The sequence below is a fragment of the Phaenicophaeus curvirostris genome, chromosome 2, assembly GCF_032191515.1.
Source record: "Phaenicophaeus curvirostris isolate KB17595 chromosome 2, BPBGC_Pcur_1.0, whole genome shotgun sequence".
In the NCBI taxonomy this organism is placed as follows: Eukaryota; Metazoa; Chordata; class Aves; order Cuculiformes; family Cuculidae; genus Phaenicophaeus; species Phaenicophaeus curvirostris.
The window spans coordinates 30,922,857-30,935,085 of NC_091393.1; the positions used below are offsets into that span (position 1 = coordinate 30,922,857).

The 12,229-nt window shown below is 56.0% G+C and overlaps 1 protein-coding gene and 1 long non-coding RNA gene across 4 annotated transcripts in view; one reads left to right on the top strand and one right to left on the bottom strand.

The window, feature by feature from the left end:
- LOC138717786 (guanylate-binding protein 1-like) overlaps positions 1-12,229 on the bottom strand; it is an 86,264-nt gene that overhangs the window by 68,894 nt on the left and 5,141 nt on the right. The gene's annotated exons all lie outside the window — the stretch shown is intronic.
- On the top strand, positions 3,644-9,168 carry LOC138717790 (uncharacterized). Of its 3 annotated transcripts, none has more exons than XR_011336938.1 (6): positions 3,644-3,727; positions 4,204-4,481; positions 5,640-5,755; positions 6,421-6,542; positions 7,159-7,730; positions 8,169-9,168. It is a non-coding gene; the product is annotated as an uncharacterized lncRNA (long non-coding RNA). The 3 variants fall into 3 exon arrangements; XR_011336940.1 differs by having other exon boundaries at positions 7,415-7,730; XR_011336939.1 differs by having other exon boundaries at positions 3,646-3,727; positions 4,180-4,481.

Below are 12,229 nucleotides of genomic sequence, written 5' to 3' on the forward strand. Positions count from 1 at the left end.
GTAATGCTTTTGCTTGTGGGTTTGCTTTTTAGTCTTAGAGTAAAACTGGTTTGCAATGTGGCAGCTTCAGAGAAATGTTACCACAAACGTTTGCAGTCCATGTCGTCTTTCTTTGTTCTTGTTTTATTAGTAGAAGTAGGGATTTTTTTTTTAGCTTTTTTTTTCTTTAATCTATTGGGGCCCTAAGGATTTAGGCTCAGCCTAAATAAGATTTCCAGATTTCCAGTGTAGTTTTAGCGATATCTGTTACCGTTTTTCCCAGAGGTGGTTTGTTTAATTTGGGGTTTGTGTCGTAAGCAGTTGAAAACTATGTTTGCCCAGAACTTTTTGACGAAATGCCCAAGAAAACTGTTAGCTTGCCTCTTCCTAGCCAAGCTGGGTTTTTTTTATATTTTATGTATTTTATTTCAGACTGTAATGCCGAACAAAACTGCTACAATTTTACTGTAAATAGAGCTCAGCCCTAACTCGGTCTCTGCCGTTTCTAGAAGTTGTTCCAAAACCATCACGTGGCTTGGCACAGTTAAATACAATTGGCAGTCTCTGCTCCGTAAAGGTACTTAATGGAGCCACTGTGCAGGGTGAGCTGGTTTTCACATTGGGATGCAGTGAGGTTTATGCGAGTTAGCGCAGAGGGCACTGCCAGCCCTGTCCACGTCGTGTCTCTCTCAGCTGGAGTTGCTGTGTGTTGCTTGGAAAACGCCCTCGGTTTGGTTCTGGTTTCTGCAGTACATCCTCACATGGAATTTCACACAGGGAGTAACCGAAACAATTGTATAACTGGAGGGAATGGATAATGCAAGCGCCTTCCCATGGAGCTAGGGAACTCCCTCTGTTAAACAGGCTCTGTTTTTCTCCTCACCATAGTGGGGAGGGCTTGCTGCCGTGCCTGACTCCTTTATTGATGTGAGGCCGGAGATTATCATGAGAACAGAAAGGGACTGTCTGCAGAAGCAAGAATGATAATTAGGACCTGATATGGATCATCTGCCCGTGTCTTGCATCTTTAGTCAGTGAGGAAATGCCAATCCAAAAATTCCTAACTCACACACCATATGGTCTAACAAGCAGATATAATTAGATTGGAGAAGCTTCTCCTGCACTTGCGCAGGCGCAGGGTCGTGGTGTGGGGCTCAGGGCTGAAGTCGCCTCCATCTTCCTTGTGAATCGTCCGTGAGCCCAGTCTGTGCGCAGGCGCCTTCTCGTCCTGGTCGAGCTCCGAGTCCGCAGAGCAGGAGGCACTCGGCTTCCCCTTATCAGTGACTGAGCTCCTTCCCTTATCACCATCCAGGGTCTTGGAGGCCTTTGCTGGCAGACAGTGCCTATTTCAGTGAGCGAAGCCCTCTAAGTTTTTCGAGCTTTTCCCTTGTCTCATATGCCCGCACATCACACACACCTGCTTCCTAACCCTTAACAGAGTGAGAGAGGGTGATTCCCCAAAACAATAGGAGGACGAGCTGACCCTCTAAGGGCAAATCGACCATATAAGGCAAACTGGGAAAACGCCTTAAAAGGGCGAACTGGGCGAATTACCGAAAACTCTTGAGTGAAGAGACGGTGAGAGACTCGGGGTGGGCCCGCCGCCATCTTGAGTGAGGGCCTGGCGTGTCGGTGTCGCCCCCATCTTGAGTGAGGGCACGGCGTGTCGGTGTCGCCGCCATATTGAGTGAGGGCACGGCGAGGGACTCTGACGGGTCCGCCGCCATCTTGAGTGAGGGCACGGCGTGTCAGTATCGCCCCCATATGGAGTGAGGGCGCGAGGAGGGAGACGGGCAGGCCCGCCGCAATCTTGAGTGAGGTAGCGGCGTGTCGGTTTCGCCGCCATCTTGAGTGAGGGCACGAGGAGGGAAACAGGCAGGCACGACGCCATCTTGATTGAGGACACTGGGAGGAAGGCGGATGGGCCCGCCGCCATCTTGAGTGAGGCAACCGCCGATTGACCAGAACAGGGCAAAGTGACCATAGGAGGGAAAATTGACCGTATAAAGGCAAACGGGGCCAATATCCAGAAAAAGGAAACTTGACTATAAAAGTGCAAATTCACCATAAAAGGGCAAATTCGCCATATAAGGCGGTAAGGAGCGACACGGAACGACATGGAAACACGGAACAACACAGCACGGAACGACACTCGTGCCCCAAACCCCCCCGGAACCCTGAGTTATAGAGTTTGATTCCGCAAAACACAGCGAGGGGTTAAAGATCCTCCCCCCCTCCCCGCCCCGTCGGCTTTCAAAGGCCGCGCCTCCCCCCGGCTTCCTCCCCCCGTTGGCTGAGCCGCTCGGAGCGCGGCGGCCAATCAGCGGCGGCAGCGCGGCCGGGGGCGGGATCCCTGCGCTCGGGGAGAACGGGCGGGACTCAGTGCTGCCGCGCCGTGGCCGCGGCGCGGTACTGCAGCCGGGGGGATTGGGCGGGCGCACAGGGTCCCTGTCATTGACCGTGTAAGGGCAAACTACTTTAATTGCCATAAAAGAGCAAATTGACCATATAAGGGAAAACTTGGCCAATTGGCATAAAAGGTGAAATTAACAGTATAAGGGCAAGTTGAGCATATAAGGCAAGCTGGGAAAATTGCTCTTGAAATGGCAAATTTACCATATAAGACAAACAGGGCAAATTGCCATAGAAGGACAAATAAATCATAAAAGGGCAAATTGAAAATAAAAGGGCGAATTGATCATACAAGGGCAAACTTGGCCAATTGCCATAAAAGGATAGATTGACCGTTAAAAAGGAAATTGAGACTATAAGGGCAAACCGGGACAATTGCCGTCACAGGGCAATATGACCATAAAAGGGCCCAAACCAATCAGAACGCGGCACAGACAGAGTAGGATCGAGAAGCGACCAATCAGAGCGCGGAGTCTACAGCCAATCAGAACACGGCACAGGCAAGGTGGGATCAAGAAACCACCAATCAGAGCGCTTCATGCAGCCAATCAGAAGACAGCGCTGGCGAATTGGGATTGAGAAGTGACCAATCAGAGCGCGGAAAGCACAGCCAATCAGAAGACAGCGCTAGCAAAGTGGCATCGAGAATCGACCAGTCAGAGCTTGGAACGCACAGCCCTTCGATGCCCTAAGAAATGAATGGGGTGTGCCAAGTGCTGCCGCGCCGTGGCCGCGGAGCGGTACTGCAGCCCGGGGCGGGGGAACGGGACGGCCCCCAGGGGCGGGCGAGCCGGGCGGGGAGCGGGGCGGTTCGCAGAGCGCCTCGGATCCGCTCGGCTGCTGTCGGCTCCGCGCGGCGCCGTTCGGGACGGCTCGGCTCTGCTCTCCGCTGCCCTCCCGCCCGCCGCCGGCTGCGGCCAACGGGGTGCGGGCTGGGAGAGGGACAGCGCCCCCAGGGCCCCCGTGCCCCCACCCCGTCCTCCCCGAGCCCCGCGTGCCCCTGTCCCTGCCCGGGGTGCCCGCGTCCCCTGTGTGCCCTGACAGCATCGCGTGCCCCGGCTCCACGTGTTTCTGCAGCGCTCGGCTCGGTGCGGCGGCGCTCGACTGCCCCCGGGCAGGGCCCCGCACAGAGCGCTCCCATTGGCTGCGCCGCGCGTCACTCAGCGAGCGACGGCCAATCAGCGCCGGGAGAGCGCCCGGGGGGCGGGCCGAGGCGGAGCGCGGGCGGGTGGTTCGAGCTCCGCACGGGGCCCGGGCGCCGCCCGCCCTCGCTGCCCGCCGGGGCCCGCGGCCGCAGCGGCACCGCTCGGGAGCAGCTCGAACGGGGCCGGGTCGGGTGAGTCAGAGGCGCCCGGAGAGGCGCGGGGGAGCGCTCTGTGGCCGGCGGCGCCGCTCCGGGCTCGCTGTCCGTGAGCCGCGGCCCTCCCGGGGCCGGCTCGGGCTCAGGGGCGGTCGGGGCCTTCGGGGCTGCGTCTGCGCTCGGCGTGCGGCCCCGCGGGGGAGATCCCCGCTCGGGAGGGGGAGGAGGGAGGGGGCGAAGGGAAGGAGGGGAGAGAGGGGGAGAGCAGGGGGGGAGTATGGGGCACAATGGGAGGAGAAGTGGGGAGAGAAGGAGGTGGGGAAGAGGGGAAGGAGCGGAAAGGGAGGTTTGGAAAGCGCTTTTGTGTTGTCGGTCTAGAGAGAGCGGGGGGGCGTTGTCTTGGGGTGTCGTGCGCGGTGGCGAGAGCTGCAGGGGCAGGGGGTGGGTTCATTTCAACGACGGTTACTTGGAGTCTTTTTCCCTAACAGCTCGTTCCTTTTGCTTTGATACAGGATTACGGGGAGGAGGGGACTGAGTGCCCGTGGGTTGAAATCAGGGGAGCCCACAAGAAGGCTGATGTTGTGATGGAGTCTGTTACAGACCAGCCAGCCGAGAAGAAGCAGCTGATGAGCTCTTCTATAAACAACTGGGGATAGTCTCAAGATTGCTCCCTCTGGTCCTCGTGGGAGACTTCAATCTTCCAGATATCTGCTGGAAGTACAATACAGCGGAGAGGAAGCAGTCTAGGAGGTTCCTGGAGTGCGTGGGAGACAGCTTCCTCACACGGCTGGTGAGTGAACTGACAGGGGAAGGTGCCCTCGTGGACCCGCTGTTCATGAACAGAGAAGGCCTGTGGGGAATGTGGTAGGAGGACGCCTGGGACAAAGCGATCACGAGATGATAGGGTTTTCGGTTCTAGGTGAGGTGAAGAGGGAGATTAGCACAACAGTCACATTAAACTTCCAGAGGGCAGACTTTGGACCGTTCAGAAGGCTGGTTGGCAAAGTCCCGTGGGAGACAGTCCTTAAGGGCAGGGGAGCCCACGAGGGCTGGGAGCTCTTCAAAAAGGAAATCCTAGCAGCTCAGCAGCAAGCCATCGCCATGCTCCGGAAAAGGAGCCGGCAGGGGAGAAAACCAGCTTGGTTGACTAGGGAGATCTTGAGAGACATCAAAAAGAAGAGGAGGGTCTATGAGCTTTGGAAGAAGGGACAGGCATCTTGGGTGAACTACAGGGAGGAAGTGAGATCGTGCAGAGGAAAAATGAGGGGGGCTAAGGCCCAACTAGAAATCTAATTGGCTAAGTCTGTGAAAGATAACAGAAAATCTTTCTATAAATACATTAACAATAAAAGGAGGACTAGGGAGAGTGTTCAGTTCCTATTGGGTGCAGAAGGGACAACAGTGACAGGGGATGAGGGCAAGGCTGAGGTACTTAATGCCTTCTTTGCCTCAGTCCTTAATAGTAAGGAAGTAAGTGCCCTCTGTACTCGGCACTGGTGAGACTGCTCCTCGACTCCTGTGTTCAGTTCTGGGCCCCTCACCCCAAGAAGGATGTTGAGGCTCTGGAACGAGTCCAGAGAAGAGCAACAAAGCTGGTGAGGGGGCTGGAGAGCAGGTCTTATGAGGAGCGGCTGAGAGAGCTGGGGGCGTTTAGCCTGGAGAAGAGGAGGCTGAGGGGAGACCTCATTGCTCTCTACAACGATCTGAAAGGAGCTTGTAGAGAGAAGGGTGCTGGCCTATAGAAAAAAATTTTTCACAGCAAGGGTCATTGGGCACTGGCAGAGGCTGCCCAGGGAGGGGGTTGAGTCCCCTTCCCTGGAGGGGCTTAATGGGCGGGTGGAGGAGGTGCTGAGGGACGTGGTTTAGTGATCAATGGGAATGGTTGGGCTCGATGGCCCAGTGGGTCCTTTCCAACTTAGTGATTCTATGATTCTTTTTGCTTTGTCAGCAGAGACAATCTGATGGAAGTGTTGGCGATGAGAGAGCCCCTGTGGGATCCCGACCCCTCCTCAGGGAGACGTGGAGAAGTGACGTGGCGGTGCCCTCCAGGCTAGGAGCTTTCGGGTACGTGGCTTTCTCAGGACTCATTCTTCTTTGCTAATCACCGTCGATCGAGTTGACGGCACTAGCTGGAGCGTTCTCCACTTTGGGTTAGTATGTGACGGCATCGCGTTTAGTGGATCGAGACAACAATATTAGGGTGCCAGGGGCTTCGCCAGCTGAACCTGTGCACGCCACACAGCATGAACATGCCACACACACGCCAGGCCCACGCCCCACACATGCAATTCACCCCCCGTGCACATTGTGCTGCCCCCATGCACATGCCAGGCTAGCGCCACAACCACCCCATGCACGTGCTTTGAACATGCAAGTGGCATGCCACACACGCCACAGAGCCCTTGTACACATCGCAACATGTCACACAGGCCACGTGCGTGTTATGTGCATGCTGTGTACGTGCCATCCTCAGGCAATGCATATGCTAGCAATGCACCATGAAGATGACACACCAGCCACGCACACACCTTGCACACACAAGCAACATACCACACGCATGTATTGCACACGCAGGCAACATGCCACGCATGTTGCTTTTCTTGCTTTTCTTACTTAAGCTCCGATTGTCACCTGTAACTGGACAAATGACTCTGTTAGCATCGTGATGGTATTCCGAGGTGGCGTTAAAAATTCCTTAACATATCGTGCACGTCTCTCTTACCTCACAGCCCAAAAAGCCAGTCAGGATAATGTCCTTGCTGCAGAAAACCTGGCAAAAGTCTCGCAGCACAGCCCCGCTTTTTCAAAGCCTGATATTCTTCCATCTTCCATCCCGTCGTGAGGAGTAACGGTGAGTGAGCTGGCACGGCACGGGGGGAGGAGGAGGATGAACTTTATCTGCTCTCCGCTGGCTAAACGAAAGGGCTGTGGGACCATCTTCATGGCATCGTTGCCGAGCGAGGCCTCGTGTTGTTGCCCTTTAGCGTTCCTTTGCACGTGTGTACGTGTGCGCTTACGCACGAGTTGATGTTGCGTCACGGCTGTCGGGTGAAAGCCCCGGGGAAGGCGATGGCCGAGCAGAATGCGCGCAGGCCGTCCGACGCTGTTCAGAAGGCGGTTGGATCCCTGACGAGCCTGCAGAGGCACCTCAGGGCCCCACAAGGGTGAAACATTCATGTTCACTTTGTGTGGAGACGGATGGTGGTGTAGCGAAGCAGGTAGCTTCGCTGTCGGGATCTGCAGCTGGAAGCTGTTGTGGGGTCGTCCCGTGGGTCTGAATTTTTCCAGTGCGGAGGCCGTGTGCTGGGACCGCCGATCTGTTGCTAAGCCAGAGGGACCAGCTCTAGGGGTGGAAAGGTGACGCGGTGCTGGGCGTCCTCGCCACACGAGAGCCGGCAGCACCGGGAGCCTCCTTAGCATGAGGGTGTCTGCAGCTGAAGTGGCTTCTTTTGCCTCTCTCTGCACAGATTGGGCAGATCTCATCCTTCAAGCGAACGCAGAAGGCTCCGTATGCTCCCAGGTCCCGTAGAAAGGGAAGTTTGTGGATTCCCCGACTGCAGTAACCCCTGCTGCTGCCTGTGGATTGTTGCGCCAAAGACACCCTTCGTGCAGGGAGGGGGCACATGGGAGATGGGGGACGTGCTTACGTAAAGATTGTCCTGCGGGCGGTGTGTCTCCTTGGAGCCGTGTGAAAGCCGACCTCTGCTTTCTCTTCCCCTCTAGAGCGGGCCGAGGATGGGCTGCAAGGCCGAGAAAACCAGAGCGAGGCAAGCGGCCAGCTAGACTCAAAGTGGGGAGAAACGCTGATGCCTGGTGAACAAAGGAGTTTCCACTGCTGAAAGGGATGAGAACAGACGTCGTGAGCATCCTTCTGTTGGGGGCCGGCAAGGGGACTAGAGCCGCTTCTCTGGGGAGAACTTGCACACGGCTGGAGGGTTCTGTCATGGGAGGTGACTGAAACCCGATTCCCGATTCTGGCTTCGTGAAGGAGAAGAAAGGGCTGTGAGACCTGAAGGCAGGGCTCTGCTTCGAGGCAAAGGTGAGTGCCCCATGCACACGCCATACACATTCTAGGCTCACGCTATGCTCACCCTATGCATACGCCATGCACAAGCCTTGCGTACGCCACTGCGCCCATGCACACGCTGTGCACATGCCAGGCTCATGCCACAACCACCCCATCCACATGACACGCACACGCCTTGCACACACAAGCAACATGTCACACACGCCACACATGCCATGTGCTTGTTATGTTTATGCCTCGTACATGCTCACACGCACCACAGACATGGCAGCACGCTGCCCTCCCGCTGGCTGCGGCCAATGGGATGCAGGCTGGGACTGGGAGAGGGACAGCGCCCTGTGTCCCTCCTGTCCCCCCGAAACCTTCCTGTCCCTGCCCAGGGTGCCGCATGGGGCCAGGGGGAGGGCGGGGATACACAGCCTTTCCTCTTATGTCTGCTCTCTTTTTTAGTTTCTCTATGACAGCTTTATTGGACTTGAGTTTTAGCCTCATGACTGTGCATAAGACGTGGCTGAATGTGACGGGAAGACTGCTGGGAAAATGGCAAGAAGAGGATCGACAAGAAACAGTGGAACACGCCCTTTAGAGTTTGCTGCTTGTCCCGCTGCTGAGAAATGGGAGTGTCCCTGAATTTGCTACTGCATGAGACAGATTGAAGAAGTTTAATAGAAGTTCAGTTCTATCTAAATGGTAGATGGGACTGTGCTTATGTAAAGCATATTGTGTGTAACTGTAACCAATATGCTTCCACGCACTGTATCTCAGCAGCTAGAACATGGAAGGAATCTTTTAATCTGTACAGTTTTTTAACAATGATAATTGATGTTTGGTGGCTTAATAACATCTATAATTTTATGTCATTTCAATCAAGCCTGGCTGTCATACATTGAACTTTCAGTAAACCACCAACATTTTATACTTAGGAGTAATTTCTTATTACCCATCCTAAGTGGGATGCTATAGTTTTGCTGTTAAAAGGGTGGGTCTTATTCAAAACCTCTGAAGGTCATAGTTGGGTTGGTTAAGTCTGTGCTACACCTGTGGTCAGCAACTAGGTACAGGTGAGGAGTTTGCCCCTTAAAAGGCCTCTTGATTTAGAGCTGGCTCTCCCCTGCAGCTGGAGCATTCAGTGAAGGAAGGGGCTACAGAAGCCTGCCTTTCTTCCTTTCTTTGCTGGGTTTTGAACAGTTGTGTGGTTTTCTTCATGCTGCATTTGAGCCTACAGTCATTGTTTCTTCTGTGAGTTTCAGGTAATGCTTTTGCTTGTGGGTTTGCCTTTTAGTCTTAGAGTAAAACTGGCTTGCCATGTGGCAGCTTCAGAGAAATGTTACCACAAACGTTTGCAGTCAATGTCGTCTTTCTTTGTTCTTGTTTTATTAGTAGAAGTAGGGATTATTTTTTTTAGCTTTTTTTTTTTTAATCTATTGGGGCCCTAAGGATTTAGGCTCAGCCTAAATAAGATTTCCAGTGTAGTTTTAGCGATAGCTGTTACTGTTTTTCCCAGAGGTGGTTTGTTTAATTTGGGGTTTGTGTCGTAAGCAGTTGAAAATTATGTTTGCCTAGAACTTTTTGACGAAATGCCCAAGAAAACTGTTAGCTTGCCTCTTCCTAGCCAAGCTGGGTTTTTTTCCATATTTTATGTATTTTATTTCAGACTGTAATGCCGAACAAAACTGCTACAATTTTACTATAAATAGAGCTCAGCCCTAACTCGGTCTCTGCCGTTTCTAGAAGTTGTTCCAAAACCATCACGTGGCTTGGCACAGTTAAATACAATTGGCAGTCTCTGCTCCGTAAAGGTACTTAATGGAGCCACTGTGCAGGGTGAGCTGGTTTTCACATTGGGATGCAGTGAGGTTTATGCGAGTTAGCGCAGAGGGCACTGCCAGCCCTGTCCACGTCGTGTCTCTCTCAGCTGGAGTTGCTGTGTGTTGCTTGGAAAACGCCCTCGGTTTGGTTCTGGCTTCTGCAGTACATCCTCACATAGAATTTCACACAGGGAGTAACCGAAACAATTGTATAACTGGAGGGAATGGATAATGAATCAAACTCTATAACTCTGTTAAGGGTTATAAAGCAGGTATGTGTTTATTCGCTGGCGGGTGCGAGGGGCTGATCCTCCTAACTCACACACCGTATGGTCTGACAAGCAGATACTTGCACAGGCGCAGTGTCGTGGTGTGGGGCTCAGGGCTGAAGTCGCCTCCATCTTCCTCGTGAATCGTCCGTGAGCCCAGTCTGTGCGCAGGCGCCTTCTCATCCTGGTCGAGCTCCGAGTCTGCAGAGCAGGAGGCAGTCGGCTTCCCCTTATCAGTGACTGAGCTCCTCCCTTATCACCATCCAGGGTCTTGGAGGCCTTTGCTAGCAGACAGTGCCTATTTCAGTGAGCTAAGCCCTCTAAGTTTTTCGAGCTTTTCCCCTGTCTCATATGCCCGCACATCACACACACCTGCTTCCTAACCCTTAACAGAGTGAGAGAGGGTGATTCCCCAAAACAATAGAAGGGCGAACTGACCCTCGAAGGGCAAATCGACCATATAAGGCAAACCGGGAAAACGCCTTAAAAGGGCAAACTGGGCAAATTACCGAAAACTCCTGAGTGAAGACACGGTGAGAGACTCGGGGCGGGCCCGCCGCCATCTTGAGTGAGGGCAGGGCGTGTCGGTTTCCCCACCATCTTGAGTGAGGGCACGAGGGGACTGCCGCCATCTTGAGTAAGGGCACGAGCCAGTGAGAATGCGCGGGCTCGCCGCCATCTTGTGTGTGGGTATGGCGTATTGGTGTCGCCGCCATCTTGAGTGAGGGCACGGGGAAAGAGACTGGTGGGCTCGCCTTTATCTTCAGTGAGGGCACGGCGTGTTGTATTCTCCGCAATCTTGAGGGCACGGGAGAGGGAGACTGGCAGGCCCACCGCTATCTTTAGTGAGGCCACGACGTTCCGGTGCCGCCGCCCTCTTGAGAGAGGGCACGGTTCCCGCCGCCATCTTGAATGAGGGAAAGGCGTATCGGTTTCGCCGCCATCTTTAGTGAGGGCACGGGTTCTCGCCGCCATCTTGAGTGAGGGCATGGTATGTCGGTGTCGGCGCCTTCTTGAATGAGGGCACGGCGTGTCGGTATCGCCGCCATATTGAGTGAGGGCGCGGGGAGGGAGACGGGTAGGCCCGCCGAAATCTTGAGTGAGGCCATGGCGTGTCGGTTTCGCCGCCATCTTTAGTGAGGGCACGGGGGGCGGAAGGGGGGGTCCTCGCCGCCATCCTGAGTGAGGGCATGGCGTGTCGGTGTCGCCGCCATCTTGAGTGAGGGCACGACGAGGGAAACGGGAGGTCACGACGCCATCTTGATTGAGGACACTGGGAGGAAGGCGGATGGGCCCGCCGCCATCTTGAGTGAGGCAACCGCCAATTGACCAGAACAGGGCAAAGCGACCATAGAAGGGAAAATTGACCGTATAAAGGCAAACGGGGCCAATATCCATAAAAAGGAAACTTGACTATAAAAGAGCAAATTCGCCACAAAAGGGCAAATTTGCCATATAAGGCGGTAAGGAGCGACACGGAACAACACAACAGGGAACGACACTCGTGCTCCAAACCCCCCGGGCACCCTGAGTTATAGAGTTTTATTCCGGAAAACGCAGCGAGGGGTTAAACAGCCTCTCTCCCTCCACGCCCTGGCGGCTTTCAAACGCCGCGCCTCCCCCCGGCTTCCTCCCCCCGTTGGCTGAGCCGCTCGTCACTCGGAGCGCGGCGGCCAATCAGCGGCGGCAGCGCGGCCGGGGGCGGGATCCCTGCGCTCGGGGAGAACGGGGGGACTCAGTGCTGCCGCGCCGTGGCCGCGGAGCGGTACTGCAGCCGGGGGCGGGGGAACGGGACGGCCCCCAGGGGCGGGCGGGGCGGGCGGCGCGGGGCGGGGAGCGGAGAGCCGGGCGGGGAGCGGGGCGGTTCGCAGAGCGGCTCGGATCCGCTCGGCTGCTGTCGGCTCCGCGCGGCGCCGTTCGGGACGGCTCGGCTCTGCTCTTCGCTGCCCTTCCGCCCGCCGCCGGCTGCGGCCAACGGGGTGCGGGCTGGGGCTGGGAGAGGGACAGCGCCCCCAGGGCCCCCGTGTCCCCCCCAGGTCGGGAGCGGCTCGAACGGGGCCGGGTCGGGTGAGTCAGAGGCGCCCGGAGAGGCGCGGGGGAGCGCTCTGTGGCCGGCGGCGCCGCTCCGGGCTCGCTGTCCGTGAGCCGCGGCCCTCCTGGGGCCGGCTCGGGCTCAGGGGCGGTCGGGGCCTTCGGGGCTGCGTCTGCGCTCGGCGTGCGGCCCCGCGGGGGAGATCCCCGCTCGGGAGGGGGAGGAGGGAGCGGGGGAAGGGAAGGAGGGGAGAGAGGGGGAAAGCAGGGGGTGAGGATGGGGCACAATGGGAGGAGAAGGGGGGAGAGAAGGAGGAGGGGAAGAGGGGAAGGAGCGGAAAGGGAGGTTTGGAAAGCGCTTTTGTGTTGTCGGTCTAGAGAGAGCGGGGGGGGGTCGTTGTTT